The sequence below is a fragment of the Astatotilapia calliptera genome, chromosome 3 (genome assembly GCF_964374335.1).
Source record: "Astatotilapia calliptera chromosome 3, fAstCal68.1, whole genome shotgun sequence".
Taxonomy (NCBI): domain Eukaryota; kingdom Metazoa; phylum Chordata; class Actinopteri; order Cichliformes; family Cichlidae; genus Astatotilapia; species Astatotilapia calliptera.
The window spans coordinates 70,503,990-70,530,158 of record NC_137424.1 but is presented as its reverse complement, the minus strand read 5'-3'; the positions used below and the strand labels follow the sequence as shown (position 1 = coordinate 70,530,158).

The 26,169-nt window shown below is 41.2% G+C and overlaps 1 protein-coding gene and 1 long non-coding RNA gene across 2 annotated transcripts in view; both read right to left on the bottom strand.

Annotated features, from left to right (window-relative positions):
• The window catches only part of LOC145425734 (coxsackievirus and adenovirus receptor-like), a 312,252-nt gene that overhangs the window by 137,047 nt on the left and 149,036 nt on the right, over positions 1 to 26,169 (bottom strand). The gene's annotated exons all lie outside the window — the stretch shown is intronic.
• On the bottom strand, positions 115 to 11,413 carry LOC113011232 (uncharacterized). The gene is made up of 3 exons (XR_013906487.1): positions 8,861 to 11,413; positions 7,431 to 7,509; positions 115 to 435 (listed from the first exon to the last, which is right to left on the bottom strand). It is a non-coding gene; the product is annotated as an uncharacterized LOC113011232 (long non-coding RNA).

Sequence of the window (26,169 nt, the reverse complement as noted above, 5' to 3'; positions counted from 1 at the left end):
GGAAACTGTACAAAATAAAATTATTTTCTGGTTTTAAAATTTCTGGTTTTGACTTTATTAAAATGGTTATCCTTTATATTTTGTCAAAAACAAAAGAACCACATGAGAAAAAAAAAGTGTGAACAAAAGTTTATTAATCCTATAGTGAAACAAAATCACTAGTATGGGAAACAGAACAAAGTGCCAAACTCATAGAGTGACTTTATTATCATTGTTTATTTTAAGTACTAAAATAATTCCAGTTAAACTTATGTGATTTTTGAAGCATATGAGTTTAAATAAGTGGAAAAAAATCTGAGTAATCTTTTGAACTTGTGGATGTCTCCTTGTCTGAGGTGCTGGGTAACCAGTTAGAGGCCAGCAGCTGGACATCAGTGGTTGGACTGGTGGGCTACTTCAGTGAAGAGTACACGACGTCTGGCTCTGGTTTAAAGTCTGAACACAAACACACACAGTTCAAACAACAGAAAACATGATTACAAGCTGTGTAGTTAAATAAAACCTCAAATGTCCACCACTCTGCATCACGTGCAGTCCCAGTTGAGACTTTACTGGGAACCAGCTCAGATATAAAATACTTTACTTTCTGCACTGCCTACACTTTAGCTGCTTATTGAAATAAAACTAAATAAATAAATACATAAAATAAAACCTGGAACCCACAAAACCAATTATGTTACAAGAGTCAGACTGTCACGGTCCGCAGTGGCTGACCGTGTGGTCGAGTGTTTGGAGGACCCAGGTGCGGACACAGATGAGCAGACAAAATTAACTTTAAAGAAAAGCGAGCCTTTATTTGAGGCTGGAGTACATGAACTAAACTAAACAAGAGCTGAACAGGGACAACAACTAAACAGGAACCTAAACTTCGAAGAACAGTGAGACCATGAACAAGACTGTGCCAGAACATGAAGGAACTATGAAATATAAGAATAAGCATCATGAGTCATGACCTGCACAGAGACTTGAAACCTGACATGACATAGGGCGTGGAACACAGACGACGCGACACAGACTGAATGAAACACAGTGGCGGTGTCCCAATAGGGCTTTGGAGCGTGATTAAGAATATAATCCACCCACTGTTATCATCTCCAATGCCCTGTACCAACACAGAGCAGAGCAGCTATCTGAACGCTACCCCAACAGAGGTCGATTTTCTTGTTAATAATTTCACCTCCTCACTACGTACGACTCTGGATACTGTAGCTCCTGTGAAAACTAAGGCCTCAAATCAGAAGTACCTGACTCCGTGGTATAATTCTCAAACACGTACCCTAAAGCAGATGACTCGTAATCTGGAGAGGAAATGGCGTGTCACAAATCTAGAGGATCATCATTTAGCCTGGAGAAATAGTTTGCTGCTTTATAAGAAAGCCCTCCGCAAAGCCAGAACATCTTACTATTCATCACTGATTGAAGAAAATAAGAACAACCCCAGGTTTCTCTTCAGCACTGTAGCCAGGCTGACAAAAAGTCAGAGCTCTTTTGAGCCAACCATCCCTTTAACGTTAACTAGTAATGACTTCATGAACTTCTTTGCAAATAAAATTTTTATCATTAGAGAAAAAATTACCAATAATCATCCCACAGATGTAATATTATCTACAGTTACTCTTAGTACCATTGATGTTAAGTTAGACTCTTTTTCTCCAATTGATCTTTCTGAGTTAACTTCAATAATTACTTCCTCCAAACCATCAACGTGTCTTTTAGACCCCATTCCTACAAAACTGCTCAAAGAAGTCCTGCCATTAATTAATTCTTCGATCTTAAATATGATCAACCTATCTCTAATAATCGGCTATGCACCACAGGCCTTCAAGCTGGCTGTAGTTAAACCTTTACTCAAAAAGCCATCTCTAGACCCAGCAGTCTTAGCTAATTATAGGCCAATCTCCAACCTTCCTTTCATATCAAAAATCCTTGAAAGAGTAGTTGTCAAACAGCTAACAGATCATCTGCAGAGGAATGGTTTATTTGAAGAGTTTCAGTCAGGTTTCAGAGCTCATCACAGCACAGAAACAGCTTTAGTGAAGGTTACAAATGATCTTCTTATGGCCTCTGACAGTGGACTCATCTCTGTGCTTGTCCTGCTAGACCTCAGTGCAGCGTTCGATACTGTTGACCATAATATCCTATTAGAGTGATTAGAACATGCTGTAGGTATTACAGGTACTGCGCTGCAGTGGTTTGTATCATATCTATCTAATAGACTCCAATTTGTGCATGTAAATGGAGAGTCCTCTTCACACACTGAGATTAATTATGGAGTTCCACAGGGTTCAGTGCTAGGACCAATTCTGTTTACATTATACATGCTTCCCTTAGGCAGTATCATTAGAAGACATAGCATACATTTTCACTGCTATGCAGATGACACCCAGCTCTATCTGTCCATGAAGCCAGATAACACACACCAATTAGTTAAACTGCAGGAATGTCTTAAAGACATAAAGACCTGGATGGCCGCTAACTTTCTGCTTCTTAATTCAGATAAAACTGAGGTTATTGTACTCGGCCCTGAAAATCTTAGAAATATGGTATCTAACCAGATTCTTACTCTGGATGGCATTACCTTGGCCTCCAGTAACGCGGTGAGGAACCTTGGAGTCATTTTTGACCAGGACATGTCCTTCAACGCACATATTAAACAAATATGTAAGACTGCTTTCTTCCATTTGCGCAACATCTCTAAAATTAGAAATATCCTGTCTCAGAGTGACGCTGAAAAACTAGTTCATGCATTTATTACTTCCAGGCTGGACTACTGTAATTCATTATTGTCAGGATGTCCAAAAAACTCACTGAAAAGCCTTCAGCTAATCCAAAATGCTGCAGCAAGAGTCCTGACAGGGACTAGAAAGAGAGAGCATATTTATCCTGTTTTGGCTTCCCTTCATTGGCTTCCTGTTAAATCCAGAATTGAATTCAAAATCCTGCTCCTCACATACAAGGTCTTAAATAATCAGGCCCCATCTTATCTTAATGACCTTGTAGTACCATATCACCCTATTAGAGTGCTCCGCTCTCGCTCTGCAGGCCTACTTGTTGTTCCTAGAGTATTTAAAAGTTGAATGGGAGGGAGAGCCTTCAGTTTTCAGACCCCTCTTCTGTGGAACCAGCTTCCAGTTTGGATTCGGGAGACAGACACTATCTCTACTTTTAAGATTAGGCTTAAAACTTTCCTTTTTGCTAAAGCATATAGTTAGGGCTGGACCAGGTGACCCTGGATCCTCCCTTAGTTATGCTGCAATAGATGTAGGCTGCCGGGGGATTCCCATGATGCATTGAGTTTTTCCTTTCCAGTCACCTTTCTCACTCACTATGTATTAATAGACCTCTCTGCATTGAATCATATCTGTTATTAACCTCTGTCTCTCTTCCACAGCATGTCTTTATCCTGTCTTCCTTCTCTCACCCCAACCGGTCACAGCAGATGGCCGCCCCTCCCTGAGCCTGGTTCTGCCTGAGGTTTCTTCCTGTTAAAAGGGAGTTTTTCCTTCCCACTGTTGCCAAAGTGCTTGCTCATAAGGGGTCATATGATTGTTGGGTTGTTCTCTGTATCTATGAAGCGCCTTGAGGCGGCTTTTGTTGTGATTTGGCGCTATATAAATAAAATTGAATTGAATTGAATTGAATTGATGTCACGGGGGTGGGCGTGGAAAGCATTTTGGCCCGATCCGCCATTTTGGGGGTCTAGTGCAAGTGAAAAGGGAGCGAAGGCACACACAACAGCCATGGTTTGTATTTGCTGTGTGGGCAAGAGAATAAGTTTGAAAATTGTTTATCTTTTCATTCTTTCCCAACCTGGAAGCAACATGAGCAGCTCGTGTATCTGTCACGGCCGGGCGGATCGCACACAGTAATTCGGCGTGCCCGTGTGGCGTGCTGGCTAGACCCAAGCGCGGCGAAGGCTAGCGGTGGGTTTGGAGCAGACACGCAGTTATTCTAGTAATGACCTGAGCACGAAGCGTGGCTTCGGAACGGTCGTTACAGACAGAGAGCGAGCGGAGCCGGGAAGAGAAAAAGGATTGAAAGGGGTTGTAACTCACAGTTGCTGAATCAGGCGGAGACTGACGTCGGCAGAGTTTCGGAGCTCCTGACACGAGGATACTGATGTCTGAGCGGCGAACAGGTGGGTGGCGTCTCTCTTTTAACCCCGGCCCCGTGATCAGCTGATCACAGCCGATCACCGGCTGACAGTATCGATGTTACCAAACGAAGGCGTCTAGCCTGGATAGCAGCTGTGAGACGAGCTGATATCCAGTTCTCTTCCATCTCCAAATATCTGTTGGTGCTCCAGACATTTTCATTCCGGTAAGTTCTAAATATGTTCATATCACTCTTTATAGCCTATTAGTTTTATTTTCTATGCGCTCTGAGCTCATAGCAAATTAGAACAAACATCCTACTGAGTGATTTTGCAGAACTACCTTCTATTTATAGAGTTGCTAATTATTTGGCATTATTGCAGCAAACCAGCCGATGAAATGGATGAAACATCGTGACCGGGTTCCAGCGCTACACAAGGGACCTGCTTCAAACATACCACCATGCCAATCAGATTACTTCTTCCATGTGAGGGTGAAGAGGTGACCCTTCTGGATAAGATGGTGAAGGTTTGCTGCGTTTTGGTGAACAGTGTGATAATAAAACCAGGGAAAAATGAAACCTGCTCCTGTTAAATATTCTAAAGTCTTGTGCTGTATTTTTTCAAAAGATACAGTAAATAAAGTAATGTTAGTAGTGGGTGATATCATGTAAACACTCATGATTTTGTGTAAACATTTTGTCATTTGTAAACTATAAATGACATGGATTCTACACTGTAACTGATGTGATGTTCTACAAAATGGTTTTAAGTTTTAAAAAAGAGGCAGAAATTAGTTTGTTTGTTTATTCAACTTTTGAACAGTGGGACTCAGTCAGGACATATTCAGTAAATGCAAATTATTTACATGGCAGTGCACTACAGGCATAAATCTAGACCCCTAGATAAAACATTATGGGTCATTCCCACAACCCACAGCTTTACTGTGTTCCAGCAAAGTATCCAATAGCAGTGACAACTCCTCCAATGTAGCAGGTGGGATTTTGCTGTTTTGAGGACGGCTCCTTTTACCAGTCGGATGGTCTGACAGGTGGTCCCATATATCCCACAATTCATAGCGCGGTGGTGGGTGTGGATAATTTTGCCGCAAAATACGGCAGAAAGGAGCGGCCAAAGAGGTTTATATATATATCTCATAATAATCTGACAATACTATAATATTGGCCATATTATATTTACATTACCAGAGTGAGATGACTTTAGTCTCATGAACAACATTACCTAATTGTTATTTACTAACTAATCTTAAATGACTGTTCAGCACAGAAATGAAGCCCAACTATCATGTTTTACAGTCCCGTGGTCTCAGCCTCAGATACTCAACTAATCAAAGTGATGTCATGACAAAAATGAATGACCAACAAAACATTTTTCTCCTTCATTTCTGTCAAACAAAGCTGTATGTAACATGTCTTGCGGTTAGTATCACGGTTGCTAGGCAACCTGAACAGCGCGACGAAGCGTCCCATTTCACAAGCCTCTCACTTCCGCACTTCTCGTACTTATAGTACACATCGTACGTAGTACACGTAACAAAAACCTGGATCTACAAATTGTGGAACATTATAGATGCACAAATATAAGGATAATACTACTCCAAAACGTAGCCTTAACTAATAAAAGATGGCCAAATATGACCCTGCCATAAAATTCTAAATATGAATGGAAAACTGATATTGATAATATAATTAGTATGATACAAATGTATAATCTATTTTCCAAGCTGTTGGTTACGTATTTTAATAAAAAAAACAACAACAAAAAAACAGGAAACAGGAACAATTATTCTCTTCACAGTTTTTACCACTTTTTAACACCTGCTGAGAAACAACAACAGACTACAACAAACTGGGGGTGTTTGTGTGAGTAAAACTGCGCGACCACAAAGCTGCCATCTTTTGTTAATGCAAACTGGCACCCCTCCCCACAGAGGCCAAAGCAAGCGTGTTCTCACAACACTATTTTTAGCCAAGCAGCAACACAGTATGAAAGTGTTTTCAGCCTATGGTTCACTAGAATCAACAGCAGGAAGCTGCTGCTGTGGTTTTACATGCAGAAGTCAAAATGATTCATTGTATTAAAGGGACAGTTTTTCACCCTGAACACACAGTTAAAGACTTTTAGTCTGTTCATATGTCTCATTATACGCCTCACATTCACAACAAATTCATCCTGGTTACATCCTGCTGCCAAAAGTAGATTTAGAAGATACACCTGACCTGCTTTCTGACTAACTGCTTAGTTACAGCACTTCTAAAAGTCATACCACACCTGACATCTGGGCCATACAAGGTCAGCCTATACCATGGTCTAGATTATTAGTCAAAACTGACCAAAGTAAACTGCACATTTGGACCAACCAATGCTATATTGATATTCTTCAATATAAATATATTTTCATATATGTTTATCATGTAACAGTTGAACCTGATCTTGAATACATGCTGTACAAAAAAAAAAGAAATAACAAGAAAAATGATTAAATAAATAAAAATAATGGCTGAAAGGTTTAGGAGTTTCAGCTCCTTAACATGTGACAACCTCTTTTCAAACAGACCAAACAAAATGGGACAATTGACTCAAAGTGTCAAACAAACAAAGTGTTTGTTACTGATGATGTGACACAGGACAGATGCAGCTGAATGAGGTGTTCAGAGACCTACTGTCTGCTTAAGTCCAGCTAAATGTAGTCAAACTGATTGGATAGAGATGACTTATCAGCAGAGTTGTGTAGTCCATTATTGTCCAATTTTTAAGCTATGAAGACCAAAAAGGGGTTTCATGAAATCAGCAAAAGTCAGCACAAGATCTAGAGTGTGATTAGGACTTGGGCTCATTTACATTTCGATAGAAGCCAACTGAGTCAATCAATAAATAAAAAGTTGAAAATATTGAAGTTGTTACACATATATGTTGGTTGGTTGATCAGTAAAGTAGAGTGGAAGATTTCTGACTCTTTCTCAGCCTGTGTTTTTCTGATAGAACTGCTAAATGACCAGCTCACATGGGGAAAACAACTATTCTTGGAAATGAAGTTTAGCTGCCTTAATTATCTGTGGAATTCTTTATCTGTCAGGCATTGGAAAGGTTCCTTGTGATTATCTGGAATGCCTGACAATTTGTCAAAAAAGAATAATTTAGCGTTGTTCTTGTGTCTAATGTTTTTTGAGAGATAATGACTTGGAGCTCTGGATTTTTGTCTCCTCCCAGAATCAAACTGAGACTTAATGCGTGTTAGATAAATGTGGAAATCATTACAGTGTAAGGCCACTCTGTAGACATGAACCATGATGAAAACAATCACTAGCAGACTTACCTTTATTTTGGCTCTCTTTCACCATGATTTCTTCATAAGTGCTCTCACCAGTTTGAGTAAACAGCAGCTGGATCACTCCCTGCACAATAAAGGACACACAGAAGACATCAGTGCAGGCAGAACAACTCATAGCAGAGGATATATATTAATGCTACTGCAGAAATACTTAGACAAGAAACAATTTGGATACAAAAAGTAATTGAAAACACTGGAAACATGACTGTTCATCATCAGGATTAGTGTATTGACTCAGCATGTCAGGATACTAAAAAAATAGAAATGTTTCAAACATTTCAGAATTTTGAAAATATACACAGACATAAGCTGAATTCAAAATATTGGTGTCACATTAATATGAAGGAACAAGGGCACCCAAAGGTTAACTGTGAATAATACCAGAGTAAATGAATTAATGAGCGTATTCATGAGAGTCATTATTAACTTGTCTGTCTTGTTAACCCCCTTGTGTTGAAACACCTGCAGCTGACGTGTTTTCTTTCTATCAGAAACAGGATGCTTGACGACTGCAGAGCTGTTAGCTTCAGTTAACCACAGACCACAAACACACAGTCCTGTACAGAAATGGTAACAGATAACATGCGACAGCAAACTTTAAAGACAAACTCATATCATATCTGATTAAAATGATCAAGGTGTTACATTTTGGACAAGGAAGCAAATAAAAAAAGGATGCATCAATGGAAGTGAAAGGATAAATGTAAACTAAAACAATTCTTGTTACATCACACATTTTTTTCACTCGCATACTCCATAATGTCCTCATCCATTATATATATATATCAACCGTAATCACAATCAGCATCAAACTTAAACCAAGTCAGAAAGACTTTTGCCAAAGGAAGCAATTCTAAAAACTCAGCAGTTATACATTTTATGTCTTTAGGTTTTTGTTTTTTGTTTTTGTTTTTTCAGTGTTTAGTAGTAAAATTTATACAAACTTTTCAAAATCTTAAAGTTTGCATTAACTGGGCGGTGGCCTCTTTGACAGACAGGTTGCTGATGACACAGGCAGTAGGCTGTAGCTGTGAGCTGTCTGCTACCTAATCGGAATCCCCCGTAGTGGACCACTGGACTACTGTACCGTCTGAGCTTTTTTAATGCAATTTCTATTCTGGCCAATAATATGGCTGGTGTGTAGTTAACTGTACTACCAGACTATTCACAAAGTCTGAGCTCCAGTTTTGGTGGTTAGTTAGCAGCCATCTGTGTCTGACCACATAATATCAATGGATTTAGCTTGAAAACAAAGCTTTTCTAAATACAAAATAGTCACTTTTGGTTGCAAAAACCCCCCCTTTCCAACAGTGTACCAATTTTCTAAAATAACTCTTCTCTTCTGACAGATCTGATCTCAAAAAAACAAGAACCATGAAAAAAGAAAAGAAAAACCCAAAAAGAATGAACATTACCTCTGCATTGCTTGATTGGATGTTTTCGACAGTGTGATGTTTTGATGTTGCAGTATGTCATGTTTTCTTCTGCTGAAATGAACCAAATTTAAGATCAATTACTGTAAAAATTGTCACTGGAAAGTTACTCAAGAAAAAAAAAACATTTTGTCAACATTCCTACATTTTAATGTATTGTAATAATTGTTGTTATTCGTGTGATTCAAAATGGCACCTGTGGTTGGCACGCCATCTACCGCTCTCTCTTATTTGTCTCATTTTATTGTTTTTAGCCAACGTTGTACAGCATCTCAGTTCCACACTGTCTTGTGATTGCCAGACACTGAAAATAGGTTCATGGCCCAAAGTTTTAGCTCTGCTTGGTAAATGTAGCCAAGATTCTCTGCCTCCTCATCTGGAAGCAATACCATTGTGCTGGATTCCCATACCACCGCCACCATCTATGCGCAAGCGACATAGGAAACGGGGTACCTGTGGAGGTCACCTCGCTAAGCTGAGACTCTGGATTTCTTACCTTCCCAACAATCTTCACTTCATTCATCAATCTTTTCCATGAATCCTGGTGCCATGACGTGGACCCTGCGGACTCCTGGTTGGTTCCCTTTGTTGGCTCTATCAAGAGGAGCCCTCTTCAATCCCTGCCTCTTCGCCATTTGCGTTGGTAGGGAGCGACTTTATCCAACATTCGACCTGTGGCTCAGGTTGTTGCTGCAGGGGAAGTCTCCGACCCAGCTCCCCTCAGGTTGGGTTTAATAAATGTCAGATCAGTGGCAAATGAAAATGTCTTTTCTTCCCATGCATTGGATTTCCTCTGTCTGACAGAAACTTGGACTTCACCTGGTGAGTTAAGCACCTTTTCTTAACTACTGCCAGCTGGCTTTGCTTATTTTAGCACTCCAAGATCTTCTGTTTGTGGTTAGCTGTTGTTTTTGAAGCACACTTCGCCTTTAAGCAGCTATCCTCAAGAAGATGCTACACCACCTTTGAACTTTGTTTGTGTGAACTGGGCCACTCGCTGCTGTGTGCAGTGGTTTAACTGCCTCCTAAATATAATAATGATTTTTTTTTTTATCTCAGTTCTCTGACATTCTCGCTGACAGTGCATCACAATATGACCAGATCCTGCTACTCTGTGATTTTAATATTCACATCTGTTGCCCAGGGAAGCCCCCTGGCTAAGGACTTCATGGACTTAATAAACTCTTTTCATTTTATTTAATCTGTTAAGGGTGGCACTCAAGAATGGGTTATCTGTCTGTAACTTACATGTCGAGGATGCTACATTCTCTGACCATGTGCCCATTTTATTTATCACTTTCACTATATTTCTAAAGCCCTTCAAAAAAAACATTATAGCTTACCAAAGTGCTGTACAAAATATAATATACAAAGGGTAAAATGTTTAACACAGACCACGACCCAACTTAGGTTAAAACCCAAGGAGAAGAGATGTTTTTAAACGAGTTTTGAAAACAGCAAGGGATGGAGCCTGCCTGACCTCCAGACACTCACTCCTCTGGATTTATAAAATGTCTTTGGGACATTAAAAAGCACCTGGTTTGCTCCTTGTTGCTCTTGGTGCTGCTCTTAAACAGGTTGCACCTGTCCAACGCTGTTGAGGCTTCGGCTCAAATACAGCAGAGCATTTTTCTACACTGTTCGATCAACTTGTATCCAGTCATTCTAAGTTGTCCAGCTCAGATGGATTACTCTTTCATCTGGACTGTCATGGTCTGGGTGAGTCCTTGGGTTTTTCCACTCAGTCACAGTTCCACCACTGGGCAGAGTCGCTGCTTTCCTGCATGTCTCCACACCTGCTGGCAATTGAGCTGCCAGTACTTAAGACCAGCGCTCACCAGTCCTCTTCCTCTTCGCCAAGTCTTCAGCTAACCACATTATCCTGTTGTCTGCTACCTCCATCTCCTGGCAATACATGCTTTCATCCTGAAGCTGGTTTGTGCTTGGCAGCTCTTTGTGTCACAGCACCTCTCGGATTCACTCACCTGCTTGCCCTCCTGTCACAGTACTCAATCGGGCCAAAACTGCTCACTCTGACCACTCACTCCTTCTTTGCCATTCCTCCCCCTGCCAAAAGTTCAGAGCCTCCAGGTCATGTTTCCTGCCCCGTGCCCCTGTACATATCCCCTCGTCACAATCCTCTGGTGCTTTTGTAAATCAACTATTTCTCATAGTTTAGCATCACTCCTGTTTACCACCATAATTGAAGTCCCATGTTATTTCTCATAGCTCACAGTATTTGTCAGGCCCTAGAAAATAAAGTTCTGTTAATTACACTTATCCTTGTGTAACCCGGTAGAGAAAACTGCCTTTGTTATTTTTTTTCTTGTTTTCGCTTTATTTGTATAAATGTATTTTCATTATTTTATTTTGAAAAGAAGCATTTATTTTGAAAAAAGGAAGTGTGATCCTCTAGCAAACTTTATTTTTCTGTTGCCGGATCACAAGGGATAAATGCCATTTTCATTGGTTGAAGGTGGTTTTAGCCCTGTCTTCTGAAACACCAGACCATCATTTCACATGAGCTAGATCTTTTCGCACGTGGAAGTAGATGAGACAGTCCACGTGCGGAATTTTCTAACATTTTGGTGAGTTGAGCCCATGGGTTTGAAAAGTTAATAATGTGTTAGTCTGTTGCTAAAAGTTGTTTCTTCTGTTCATACCGATTCGCGAGTGGTAATTTGCTGTTTAAAAACGGTTGAAATGCTGTTTGTGGTAGAATTTGTTTAGCATACTTGAAGGATGATTGGAAAAATGTATTATCTTGCTGGTTATACCTATTAATCATAATTTCATGGTTAAAAAGAGAACAAGAAATTCATTTGTTGTTTTACATGGTTAAAATAATTTCATGTATAACGAGAGATATATTCAAAGCATGCATGTAATGTATTACTGTGGAAATGTGAAAGAAATGTGAAAAGAGATAAAGAACTAAAGCTATAGCTGTGATACAAGAGAAGAAACGGAGCTGGCTGTGTACAATAATGTTAATATTGTTGTGCAGGTTTTTTTTTCCTTGTTCATGTGGAAGGAATTAAGATTTTGGATTCCGATGGATTCTCTCCGGATGGAGATGGCGAGCCTGAGCCCAGACTGAACTTTGCAGAGGAACTTACTCTTCTTCCTCGACGGAGACTCCCAAGTGGTAACACACAAACCACAAACGAAAGAGAAAAAGAACTAGACTAAGAGTTTTTGACTTGACAAATGACCAAAGATAAAAAGACAATTGAATATTGAGCTCAAACGACTATTTTTGGGGTTATTTTTGTTTTACCGGCTTATTCTTATTCTTATTATTGCTATTATTATCATTACTACTGTCAATGTGGAATTTGTCTTGTTTATTTCATTTTTGTGCAAAATAATAACCGTTGCTGCTCAAATTCCTGTCTCCAGCCATTTCATTCTGTATTCGCCTCGCTTTCTATTGTAGCCCTGCCGAACCTAGCAACTGGTCCGTAGTTGGCTGTCCTAAACTATTTAAAATGAGTCAGTGGTTACACTTGCCTCTGAGTATGATCTGCATTTGAGTCTGGTTGTCGAGTTCGGCCTTGGCCGTGACATGGACTATGTAAATCTGTTCTTGATGTTGTTGCTTCTCTAAGCTTTGAAATGATCCCTTTTCACATCTGTTTCAGTGGTGGTCTTTAAATCCAGGATAAAAACCATTTAAAAACTATGATTGGAACATCTATACACATGTAAAATCAGGAAGTCTCACCTTTTGGTTTTCTGTGAACACATCGTCTCACCAGCAGAACCAGTAACACCAGTAGAACCACAACACACACTGATCCAACACATGACAACACATAGAGAACAGGAGAGGCGAGTGATGGAGGAAGAGTGATGGAGGTGGATCCAGGTGGAGGTGTGGTGGTTTGTTCCCCTAAATAAAGCAAACACAGTCATTAAGTTGTCGTCACATTGTGAATGTTGAAAGCTGCAGAAACACAGACAGGTGAGTGTGTCACCTGTGACAGTGATCCAGCTGGATGGAGACTCTCCATGACCGCTGATGTCACACTTGTAGAGGCCTTCATCAGACCTGGAAACATGCTGGATGGTCATGTGACCTGTAGGCTGCTTCCTGATGAGGGAGCCATCTTTATAGAAAGCAGCTGGGAGGTTGGAGGGAGTGGTCTTTGTTTTACAGAGCAGAGTGACGTCATCTCCCTCCATCACAGGGAGGACAGGACTCTGCAGGATCACTGATCCACCTCAACACAGAGACAAACTACAGCATTTCATCCATTTACACACAGCTTCATCAACACTAACTCCACACACTCAGCTTACCAGTGACTGTCAGGTTAACCATGTTACTGATGGTACCCTCTCTGGACTCACACCAGTAAACTCCACTGTCCCATGTGGTGCTGTAGCTGATGCTACAGGAGGAACCAGTTGGTTTTCCCCACCCATCTGTACACTGACTCCTGTGTTGTTTGCTTGTGTTTCTCCTCAGAGTCCATCCAGCAGAGCTGTCGTCCTCCTCACAGGTCAGATACACAGATCGATCTTCAAAGAACTGAGAGCTGCTGGGACTCACAGTCAGACGAGCTGTGAGGGTTAAATTTAAAAACTGATGATTACTTATACTTTTGTGAGAACAATGGCATAATTATTCCCTCACTGCACTGTGCAATAACCCAAACTGTGTATACAAAACACTTTTTATTTCAGCAGTGAGATCAGAACTAAAGAGAAATGACACTCAGGTTGATTTGAGGTGAACATAACGAACAACTCCACACAAACAGCACCAACAACTGTGCCTCTATGAGGCCTCTGTGTTATTACTTTTTTTGTTAATGGTTACATTCTTTCTTAGCAACATCCAAAGATTTCTGGAGTAATTGTTTTACTGGCATAAGATAACAACTCTTCATTTTCCTCGTAAAAAACTGGGTACACAAGACTAAATTTTAATTAAAACATAACACCAACTGTGGCCATCAGTGTCAGCTTATAGACCTTCTTGGTGTCACATGTAGTCTTGAGCAGTCTTGTAGGAATGGGCTCTAAAAGACGCATTGATGGTTTGGAGGATGTAATTACTGAAATTACTGAACTCAAAAAATATCACTTGGAGAAAAATTGTCTAAATAGATATCAGTGGTGTTGAAAGTAGTTATAGTACATTTATTTTTGAACAACTCCATGAAGTTACTAGATAACATTAAAGAAATGGAAATCAAGAGAGCTCAAGAGCGCTGACTTTTTGTCAGCCTGACTACAGTCATAAAATTTCTGGTTGTTCTTATTTTCTTCAAATCTTTCTATAACCAAGATGTGCAGTAAGATGTTTTAACTTTATTGATGACTTGTTTGTTTGTTTGTAAATAAAGCAGCAAACTACTTTTGCAGGCTAAATGACAATCTTCCAAATTAGTGAGACACCACTACCTCTCCAGCGCACACATTATCTGTTTTAAGTTGGACATTTGAAATTTATACCAGGGAGTCAAGCACTTCTAAATTTGAGGCTTTCTTTTTCACGGGAGTTACAGTATCCAGAGTCATATATAATAAGGAAGTAAATGTAAGATAAACGACTATTATTGCAGTAGCCTTCAGGTAGCTGCTCTTCTCTGTGTGGCTACAAAGCATTGAAGAAAATAACATAATTGAATGAAAACTCTCACAAAGACATCTACTGTGATGAAATCTGTTCAGCTTTTCACTGCCTTCCTCGACTCCTGAGCAAAGATAAAGAGTCAGTTCAGACCTGGGCCCTGTTTCCGGTTTAGTGCAAACTCTGAGTAAGTATACCCTGAGTTAACGAAAACTCTGGGTTTTCGGTTTCACAAAGCGAGTTTAGATTAATTCTGAGTGAGTTACTATGACGACACACTCCGTGAAGCTAACCTGCCCCCTAGCAGGTTTACTTCAACTAACCCTGACGTTCTCCGCCTCTTTATCAGAAACCTGACTGTAGGAAGTGTCAGACATGGCGTGCCCCTTCCTTGAAGAGCCAGTAGATGTTGAAGCCCAAATTCTCCGCAGAGCTCTCCGCCGGGAGAGAGTGATTAGAGCGCGTTTGGACATTTTATCATTTTCTGATGATTTTCTGTGTGAACGTTACCGTTTTTCAGCACAATCTATAATTTATTTGAATAACATCCTCAGGCCTAATATTGCTCATGTGACACATCGCGGACATTCTCTCAGTTCTGTACATATTATTTGTATTGCACTTCGGTTTTTTGCAAACGGGAGCTTTCTGTATAATATTGGTGACGCTGAGCACGTTTCCAAGGCTACCGTCTGTCAGGCAGTCAGGAATGTTACAGTTGCACTGAAACGTCTCCTGTACTCGTTTGTGGTGTTCCCCGGTCACAGACCCACAAGATTTATCAAAGAGGGATTCCACAAAATTGCAGGTAGCAGGATGAACAAAATTTAATACATGATGTGGTGATACTTGAACTACTACTTAAATTTTACATTTATTTTCAGGGTTCCCAGGCGTGATTGGCTGTATAGTAGGGGTGCAACGATATTCGTATCGATATTGAACCGTTCGATACAGTGCTTTCGGTTCGGTACGCATATGTATCGAACAATACAAAATTTGTAATTTATTTTATCAACTTTCCTTCTGACGATGCTGTCTGTGTTGAGCGCTCAGTGAATCTGCGTTCAACTACTCCGCCTAGGCTGCACTGTCGAGCGCAGATCCATTGAGCGCTCAACACAGACAGCATCATCAGAAGGAAGAGCGGAGTGCAAGCTAGCGAGACAGAAGTTAAGCTCTCCTTGCAACATGGCAAATTGAACCTCCCCGACCCTCATTCAGATGTGGCGTTTGGAATTATTTTGGTTTTCATGTGACGTATGACCCTGAAGGTAAGCGCGTCATGGACTAAAGTAAAACAGTATGTTGGATGTGCCATGCAATGCTCAATTACATGGGTGGGAGCTAGTGTGTTAGCGCAGTTAGCTTGTTTTTTTTTTGTTTTTTTTTAAATGACATCAGAAACAGCAGTATGCGACATTACGTGATGGCAGAGCTTCAGTTCATCCTTTGTCATTTTTTTTTTTTTTTTTATAAATAGGACAGGGGGAATGAATGAGAGAAAGAGGGGGAGAGAAAGAAAGAAAACCAAAGGGGAGAAGAGACGCTGAGAGGGGGGGGGGAAGAGAGAGAAAAAAAAAAAAGAACTCCTGGGTCACCTGTATGGAGAAAAAAAAAAAAACAAACAAAAAAAACAAACAGAGGAGACAGCAAACAACAAAGAGCAACATAATAATAGAGAAAACACAGCACCATCACAATAAACTAGCTAGTCATAGATATCAATATTTACTAAATAATAAACGATATTGTGCAGCACACAAGATAGACAGCGCACAGTGTGCTTTGAGGCAGCAGCCAAGAAAGCTTTAGTCCGCGTCTGTGAATACCCATGTGTGCATACCTGTGTGGATCAGCATGCTTGCATTCCAAAGGTTTCTCCATGTAATGATCTGCTAGGGAGTGTGGGGGGGCCACAGCCCCGTCCTCCAGGGTGTGAAGCGGGTATGGAGGAGATCAAAACTCCAGACATCCAGAGGCCCCCAGAACACAAGAGACCATGGAAGACCAACAGAGGGGCAGCCGCGCCACTGTTCCAGTAAGAGCTGAGGAGAGTCCCAGATGAGGGCTCGCCCAGCAGCCGCGGAACAGAAGTCAGGGGGAGTTGCAGTGACGCGCCCGTGAGCTCCGCCGGCCCCCAGCTGTGCTTGAGTGACCGAGCCCCAGGCCGAGAGGCCGGGGGCACCCCACCTCCAAAGGGGCCCGAGCGAGCCCCAGGCCCCAGGCCCCGACAAGCGGCCGCCAAGGAGTGAGCCGGTGTGTACCCGGGCGCCCACCCCCAGACACAAAGAACCACCAACACACCGACACCTGAGGGAGTCCGCCACCGGCAGGGGAAGTGGTGGTGGGTGGAGATAGGCCTCCAAACCTTGGAGGGCCTGAGGTGTCCCCAGCGCAGTTAGCTTGTTAACGTGTTGGCCGTCCAGCCCCATGCACGGGGCGCTCGTTAACGGAGATTTGCCGTGTTGTGGCGTTAACGTCATTTCAACGAGATTTACGCTGATAGCACTAGTGGGAACACAACGAATATGACTGCACATTTACGCCGACATCATCCTAGTGCAAAGACAAGTGGAAGCAGACAAAAACAACAAGCATGCATGCTACAAACTTTACCCGAGTCATTTAGACAGCCGTTAGCACATGATTCTCCTTATGGGGACCTGACATGTTTAATATGCTGCTGAGAATATAGCCCAGAAGAAGCGTATAATATAGCTTTTATTTTGGAAAGAGCCATTTCTCTGTAATAAACTCTCTTTTCCAAAGATGAGTGATTCCTCAATCAGATACAGGGCTCGCAAAATCGCTAGCCCCAATCGGGGCCAAAATCTATCTCTGCCCTGCCTGTCGGGCTATCGTAGGAAGGAAAAATATATGTCAATGCTTTTGCATTCTTTCGGAAATGTAGCTGGGTAATTATGTCATTGGCATCGGTGAGCCACTGTCAATATGTGACATATTGAAATCGCGTTTGAATTTGCGCTTGTTTTTTGCTTTCACTTTGCAATTGCGCGAACTGTGTATAGAGAGCGACAGCACTGATTGGTGAGTGATGATAATTTGTGCACCAATTCCTCTGACATCGTCTTATCAATCGTTAGCTTACTATGCAAACATGACAAGTGAAATCTCCCGCAGCAAGCTTAAACATGTGAGAGGTTGATCGCTGAGCGTTATGTGAGTGCGCGTGTAAAAGCAGCAGGACATATATTTTAGTTCTGCTGAGCCAAATAAGACAGGTCAGGGTGAAGAAGTGACAGCCAAAGAAAAGCTTACCACAAAACGGAAAAGTTATGACAAATCAGACTATAAGGCAAAAAGAAAAAGTGCAGCTTTATGGTTTCATGGACAAAAGAATTTCTGTGGCTGCAATATGATGAGCTAAATAACCAGGGGTGCACATAAGTGGTCCACAGGTGCGCATTCGCTGTCAAAATAAAAAAGATAAACAAGATAAGAAGTTGCAACGCGTGTTTGCGTACATAAGATTTTCAGGAGGAGGACAGACATTTGTTTAGAACTCTTAAAGATGTCGAAGAAGCAAGCTCCTTTAAGCAATTACTGTGATGTTCCTCCACCTCCAAAGAAATGTCAGAAGGAGTCCGAACCACAAAAGAAGCACGTATTCTCGGAAAAGTAGTTGCAGGAGGTGAGCTGGCTTCAAACAAATGATGAACGCACAGAGATGTGGTGCGGAATGTGCCATGAAAATTTAATAAATGACAAATTAAAAAGGCATGAACATTTTTTTTTGTATCGAAAAAATATCGAACCGTGACACCAAAGTATCGAACCGAACCGAACCATGAATTTTGTGTATCGTTGCACCCCTACTGTATAGATGGCACTCACATTCCAATCATTGCTCCTTCAGTAAATGAAGGAGACTATGTGAACAGGAAGTCTTTCCACAGCATTAATGTACAGGTACATAGTTCCCTGTAGCATTTCAAACTAACAAATTATTTCATTATAGTAATGGATGCTAATTTGTGTTCTCTGCACTGTGAAGATCATATGTGATGCTGCCAACATTATCACAAATGTGGAAGCCAACTGCTCAGCCTCTGTGAGTGGTGGTGGTGGAGGACATCCACCTGTTTTTCGGGCCTCCGTTTTTTTTCTAGTGGCCATAACGGGTCACATTTGAGCATACAGAGTAAGCAAATATGTACTTGTAATGTGCTCAGATAATTTTAATAAGTGCTTACAGAAAGAAAATTAATGTAGCCTCTAACTGCAATTGATTTACATAGGACAAACAGACCAAGCACTATGGCTTATAATACAATTACACCTTACCTGTTTGGACTATATTTTTATATTTCATTTTTACTTGCTGTCAGGAACGTTTGGGGCCTGTTGGGTTGCACCTGCGCTCACATCACATCACGAAATAAAATGTATAAAATAAAAAAATGAAATATAATAAATAACGTGTTAAATGGGTGGAATGTTTAAATTAACACTCACACATTGACTCTATGTTTTGCCATGCATGCTCCCTTTCTTTTGCAGCTGAGGCTGTGTTACTTTTTCCCCGCAAAATTTGCATGTTATCGGCATATGCTGCCATCAGAATTTCGGCCTCAAGCGCTGTAAGATACATTGACCGCGCCTTCTTTCCCTCCGTCTCCATGGTGACTCGCTTAATCTGTGCTCCACTAATCAGGGCTTTATGTATCCTCGTGCGCGCGCTTAATTTGGGGTTAAAGCAACTCCGCGTTGATTGAACTAATTGTTATCAGCCTTTCTGAAACCGAATATTTTGAGTTGGACAGTTCGGGGTTACTCAACCCCGTGTATCATTTTTAACTCTGAGTTTTCTAAACCGGCTTCCTGAAATAGGGCCCTGGGGTCCGTTCTTCGTACCTCACTAAGTAAGTTAGCTGGATTTGATTGTTGACGATTTCGCGTGATCTTGGATCGTTCGGTTCTCCGAAGCTCATCCGGGACTTGCTGTCATAGCAACAGAGCCGTAAGCGTAAACCTGCTCGAGAGCAGGTTTACTTTATGTAAACAGGATTAGATCGCGGCCACTCAGGTATGTCCGCTTCATTTATACGAAAGCAACAGCGATATTTTACCACTGTTTTCCCATAAATAAATATTATCAATGTAACTAAAGATAATGCAGTACTTGATTCTTTTATTGATTTCATACAGATACATACAGGTCATTTCCTAAAAAAAGGGAAATGTACTATTAACATTCTATTACATGTATGTGATTATTACAGATGCAATTCATATTTCAGAGTAGTAATAGTAAATTACTTCGTGTAATCAAGATGAGAGACCATGGCTATAAAAGCGAAGGTGGATTTGGGAAGTCTGTCCTAGCCATGTCCTGTCCGTATACGCAAGCAACCCATTGCAGAAGGTGCAAGATTGATAAGGAGAGTTTTCAGAATTCAGCGTATATTGCGGGATAGACAGAATCCTTTAGCTTAGCGCGACAGTGTGCTCATAGAGAGATATCGATTTTCCCGTGAGGGTATTATTTACTTAACCAACTTGTTGACGAGGGGGTGCAGGACCACCACCTGTCTTTTTTTGCTCTGCCCTTTTCTTGGTTGCTGTTATAAACAAACAAACAGATTATTTCAGGGTCTCTTTTCAAGAGACTAAAAGCAATATAAGTGATAAATATTACCATTCTGTAGAATATTCTTATATTTCACTTTTACTTGTTCCCATGTTCTAGTGGGTCCTGTTATGGCTCTAATGTGAAAGAGGATATAATGTAATATAATATAATATGATATAATATAATATGCTGCCGAAAAATACTGAGCGCGCTCCTTCGACATTTTCGCCGACCAATCAAAGGGTTGCCGATCAATGTTTCTACTATCGATGCGTAGCCCCTGTTAAGCCACCCAGTGATCTCACATTACTTCATCCAGCTATACTAATCGTCAACAACAGGTGTGTTCGGAGAACCGGAATAGCGAGCTCAAAGTTAGCGCGATGATTTGATCTTGGATGTAGTAAGCGAGGTACGAAGAACGGACCCCTGCAGTTGGTCCTCGTGGTGTTTTGAACTTGAATTCAGCCTGATTTGTTTTTCATGTCTTCTCCTCCATCATCAGTTATCAGGAGAGCAGACAGTCAAAGTACAAGAATTCAAACAAACACAGAGATTCTACTTACAGAGCAGACACAGCACAGATGTTTCCTTCATCGTCCTTCTCACTCATTTGAGCTTTATTTCATTTCTGTCACTGACACCAAGTAAAGCCCGCCCTCTTCCTCCTGCTCAGAGGAAGAGGGTGGGCTTTACAGTGTGCAAACATGAGGCAAACAAAGTGTGGGTGAACTTTTTTACTTGTAAACAGGAAAAAAAATATTTTAAAAGTGTCATTGGTCCAGGGTCTTTCACTCAAAGCTTTTTAACACAGTCCTCTCTCGTGACATCTGGTGGCAAAAAACATGAGGAACAGTTTGAATCTACAATTTAATGTGTACTGTTTCATTATGGCTGCCCACTCTACAGAGCAGAGTTCACAATTCTGTTTGAAAGTCAGCCTTGTGTTGCTTTGAACATGTATTGTTTCGCATAAAAAAAATTATGTCTAATTGCTTAAAAATAAATGTTGTCAATAAACTTCTTTAAAAATGTGCCATGGTGTGCCATGCTCAGTCACAAGCAAAGTCCTTTGCTTGTGACTTCTTGATGTTGGTAAATACAATAGATGAAAATACATAATAAAGATTTAATATACATATAATAATGTACAACACATTATGGAGTATGCTTCTGCTTCGAGGTCCTGCCTCCATCCTGACACAGTGCTTCTGAAGCACTGTGTTGTTTTTATTGACACACGTGCCAGAGCATTCAGCTTCACGTCGCCTATGACTAGTTAAAGTTTTCCATGTCTTTCATTAGTTTTTTCTTATTTTAGGTTATCATTTAGTTTTTCACCTTTCTTCGCCTGTGCTTTTGTTATTGTGGTAGTTATCAGCTAAAAGAAATATCTCACTTTTTCTTAAACTTTCGTCCTGTCTCTCGTGTATCTGCTTTTGGGTCCGATCCTCAGACGCATTGGCCATTCCAGCCATGACAAAAAGTATAACTATAAATACACAGCAGTTCCTTGTTCTTTAATCGGTTTGATTTTATTGATCTGTAGTTTGGTTGCTGAACAAATCCATGTCCATGTAGTGGACGTCCCCCTCAGTGAGAGGAAGATACAGTGGGGCAAAAAAGTATTTAGTCAGCCACCGATTGTGCAAGTTCCCCCACCTAAAATGATGACAGATGTCAGTAATTTGCACCAGAGGTACACTTCAACTGTGAGAGACAGAATGTGAAAAAAAAATCCATGAATTCACATGGTAGGATTTGTAAAGAATTTATTCGTAAATCAGGGTGGAAAATAAGTATTTGGTCAATAACAAAAATACAACTCAATACTTTGTAACATAACCTTTGTTGGCAATAACAGAGGTCAAACGTTTACTATAGGTCTTTACCAGGTTTGCACACACAGTAGCTGGTATTTTGGCCCATTCCTCCATGCAGATCTTCTCGAGAGCAGTGATGTTTTGGGGCTGTCGCCGAGCAACACGGACTTTCAACTCCCGCCACAGATTTTCTATGGGGTTGAGGTCTGGAGACTGGCTAGGCCACTCCAGGACTTTCAAATGCTTCTTACGGAGCCACTCCTTTGTTGCCCGGGGGGTGTGTTTTGGATCATTTTCATGTTGGAAGACCCAGCCTCGTTTCATCTTCAAAGTTCTCACTGATGGAAGGAGGTTTTGGCTCAAAATCTCACGATACATGGCCCCATTCATTCTGTCCTTAACACGGATCAGTCGTCCTGTCCCCTTGGCAGAAAAACAGCCCCATAGCATGATGTTTCCACCCCCATGCTTCACAGTAGGTATGGTGTTCTTGGGATGCAACTCAGTATTCTTCGTCTTTCAAACACGACGAGTTGAGTTTATACCAAAAAGTTCTACTTTGGTTTCATCTGACCACATGACATTCTCCCAATCCTCTGCTGTATCATCCATGTGCTCTCTGGCAAACTTCAGACGGGCCTGGACATGCACTGGCTTCAGCAGCGGAACACGTCTGGCACTGCGGGATTTGATTCCCTGCCGTTGTAGTGTGTTACTGATGGTGACCTTTGTTACTTTGGTCCCAGCTCTCTGCAGGTCATTCACCAGCTCCCCCCGTGTGATTCTGGGATCTTTGCTCACCGTTCTTATGATAATTTTGACCCCACGGGATGAGATCTTGCGTGGAGCCCCAGATCGTGGGAGATTATCAGTGGTCTTCTATGTGTTCCATTTTCTGATGATTGCTCCCACAGTTGATTTTTTCACACCAAGCTGCTTGCCTATTGTAGATTCACTCTTCCCAGTCTGGTGCAGGTCTACAATACTTTTCCTGGTGTCCTTCGAAAGCTCTTTGGTCTTGGCCATGGCGGAGTTTGGAGTCTGACTGTTTGAGGCTGTGGACAGGTGTCTTTTATACAGATGATGAGTTCAAACAGGTGCCATTCATACAGGTAACGAGTGGGGGACAGAAAAGCTTCTTACAGAAGACGTTATAGGTCTGTGAGAGCCAGAGATTTTCCATGTTTGAGGTGACCAAATACTTATTTTCCACCCTAATTTACGAATAAATTCTTTACAAATCCCACCATGTGAATTCATGGATTTTTTTTTCACATTCTGTCTCTCACAGTTGAAGTGTACCTCTGGTGCAAATTACTGACCTCTGTCATCATTTTAAGTGGGGGAACTTGCACAATCGGTGGCTGACTAAATACTTTTTTGCCCCACTGTATGAGCTGAAACACAGGAATCAAACCAGGGACGCTGCTGTTATGGAGCTGAACTGGAACCATTCAGACACTGAGGCCCTCTGAACACATTTTAATTACAGCTGTGCAGAGACACACTGATGACTGACTGGAACACTATGATTCACATTTTACATTAACACCATCCTCACACATGGTTTATATATGACCACTAGAGCATAACATTGAATCAACAAGAGCAGCACTAATGTTTCTATAGCTTGTTATGAATATAATTAACATGCTAACCATGTGCTGTCTGAAATATAATGGCTGCATTTTACTCACTTCTGAATATAAATAACTGAGACCCCAACAATCAAATAACTTCCTTTGAGTGAGCACTTGGCGACAGTGGTAAGGAAAAACTCATTTAACAGGAAGAACCCTCCAACAGAACCAGGGTCACGTAGGGGTAGACAGCTGCCTTGATTGGTTGGGGGTGAGGCAAAGAAGACGGGGCAAAAGAATTGCTGTGGAAGGATGCCAGAGATTGATAATGACTAAATCGATATTAGATATTAATGTGCTGAATTGGAACCACAAACTAATGTGAATCAAGTTAATCTGTTTTGACACATCTAAAAGTGCTGCAGCATCAAGATAGCCCCAAATAACTTGATGCTTTCTTGTAGGAGTGCCTGTAACTCAGGAGGAAGAACAGGTTATGTACTAATTTGAAGGTTGTTGGTTTAATCCCTGTCTGATCCAATATACTGAACCCCAAGTTGCTCCCAGTGTCTTCATTGGAGTGTGAATGTTATTTAGAATGCTCTCTCCTACATGTAGAAGAAAAGTGTTTGGGTTGTGAAGCATATTTTATAAAGTACTATATGTAGAATACCACTAAATAAAAATAACAAAACTCACTTTTTGCCTATTCTGTGTATTTATCAGCCCTGGATTAATAAGATGGTACTTGCAGTCCAGTAAGACTGGAAACATTTTCCAGGATGGCACATTCATATATGACATCATCAACAGAGCGTTCCTCCAGGTGAGCTAGTAGAGTTTCTGTTCATGTCTTTTGTCACGGTTTGGTATGGCAGACCGTGGGGGGTGTAGGGAAGGAGGACCCAGGCGCGGTGCTCTGTGTGCGAACAGTGCGTTTATTTACAGTGTGTGGTACAAAACAACAATAAATCCCCGTGTTTTCCCCAGACTCCCGTGTCGTGTCCTCCTAGTGCTCTCTGCTCCTGTGTCTGCACTCCCGGTGCTCGCTGCTCTTCAGGCCTTCCACGCTCCTCCTGCAGGAAACAATAGCGGCAGCTGTCAGGACACTAAACAATGGCAGGCATGCACTTAACAACAAAACCTAGACTGGGTGACTAACGTAGAGTCTCAAGCAATGATCCCACACCAGTGGGAGCTCCAAGACTCTCTTAAGTAGCTCCCCCGATGAGGCCTGATCAGCAGCAGGTGTGTGGTTTCGGGTGTGGCCCGTCCCCTAGCAGGGCCACACCCCCAGGCCTGACGGCGCCTATAAACGAGTGCTCAGACACACAGCCACCCACACACACATATGTACAAGCATAGAAAAGAAGGGGGAGCAACACCAAAAATACATAATATAACAGGTCCATGACTGCCCAGGGGTCCTGGGTCGCCCAGTCCAAGGACCCTGACATCTTTAAAGATGTTGTTAAAAAGCTGTCATCTCACTAAGGACACAAATGAAGGAATCGCCTAGGAAAAATGAGAAACTATAGCTTCTTATAAAATTGACAAGTAATTTGAAATAGTTATCTATGAAAATTATGAAGTTACCAAAGTATTTCACATTTTATTTGACAACACAGATTGTTTGAATGAAATTCTGTTTGTTCATTCAAACATAACACCAGGACAAAAAGCATCTTTAGTTTCTTAATGGGAGGACAGGCTTATTTTATATTATTAGATATAACTAAATACATTTCCATTGCTATTCGGATGACACCCAGTTATATTTGTCTTCCAAGCAAGATGACAGAGTATAGTTAGTTATAATTTAGAACTTTGAGTCTTACAAAAGTCAATTAAAAAAAAAACAACTTTTATTTAGTTTGACCTTGAAAAACTTTTCTGTTGACTCTATTTGACTCATAAAGAATACGATCTGTTTTGTAAATCTTGGTCATTTTACATTAAAACAAAATGATGACACCACAGTAGCCACGCCTATCCCTCTGATTATCACATGCAAAGCAGCTATTTTTCTGTAACTTAAAGTGTTACCAGTAGATGGCAGCAGACTTTAAATGACTTATGGCCATTTCAAGCTTCACTGACAAGATTAGTAGGAGGAGCTCTGGGCTGGTTCAGATTTTGAGATCCTGAGTCACATGTTCGTGAGTTTGTTGTTTATCAGCCATTATCATTTAAGCTCTGCTTTTAATCTGAACTACTGAGTGTGACACTGTACGGGAAAAAAAATTAAGACGGACTTTTGCGAGATCTCGCAAAACTAACTCGGGATCTCGCAAAAATTTTGCGAGTTCTCGCAAAACAAACTCGGGATCTCGCAAAACTTTTGCGAGATCTCGCAAAAGTTTTAGCCGCATTCTTCCCGTTAGCTCAAGACCTACTACAGCCGGGAGGAACACCGCTTTCCCGGCAAATCGTGCCTCGACCTCCCGGTCGGCTTCGCGCCGGCGTCCGTAGAATGCGGCTAAAACTTTTGCGAGATCCCGAGTTTGTTTTGCGAGATTTCGCAAAACTTTTGCGAGATCCCGAGTTTGTTTTGCGAGATCTCGCAAAAGTCCGTCTTAAATTTTTTTTCTCCCATGTCCCCTACGGGGCTCCGTAACACTGAATGCTTCACAGGAACATTGGAAATAAATAATAGGCAGATAAACACTTATCATTGATAAGACTGACTCCCTTCCATTCTTATAAGT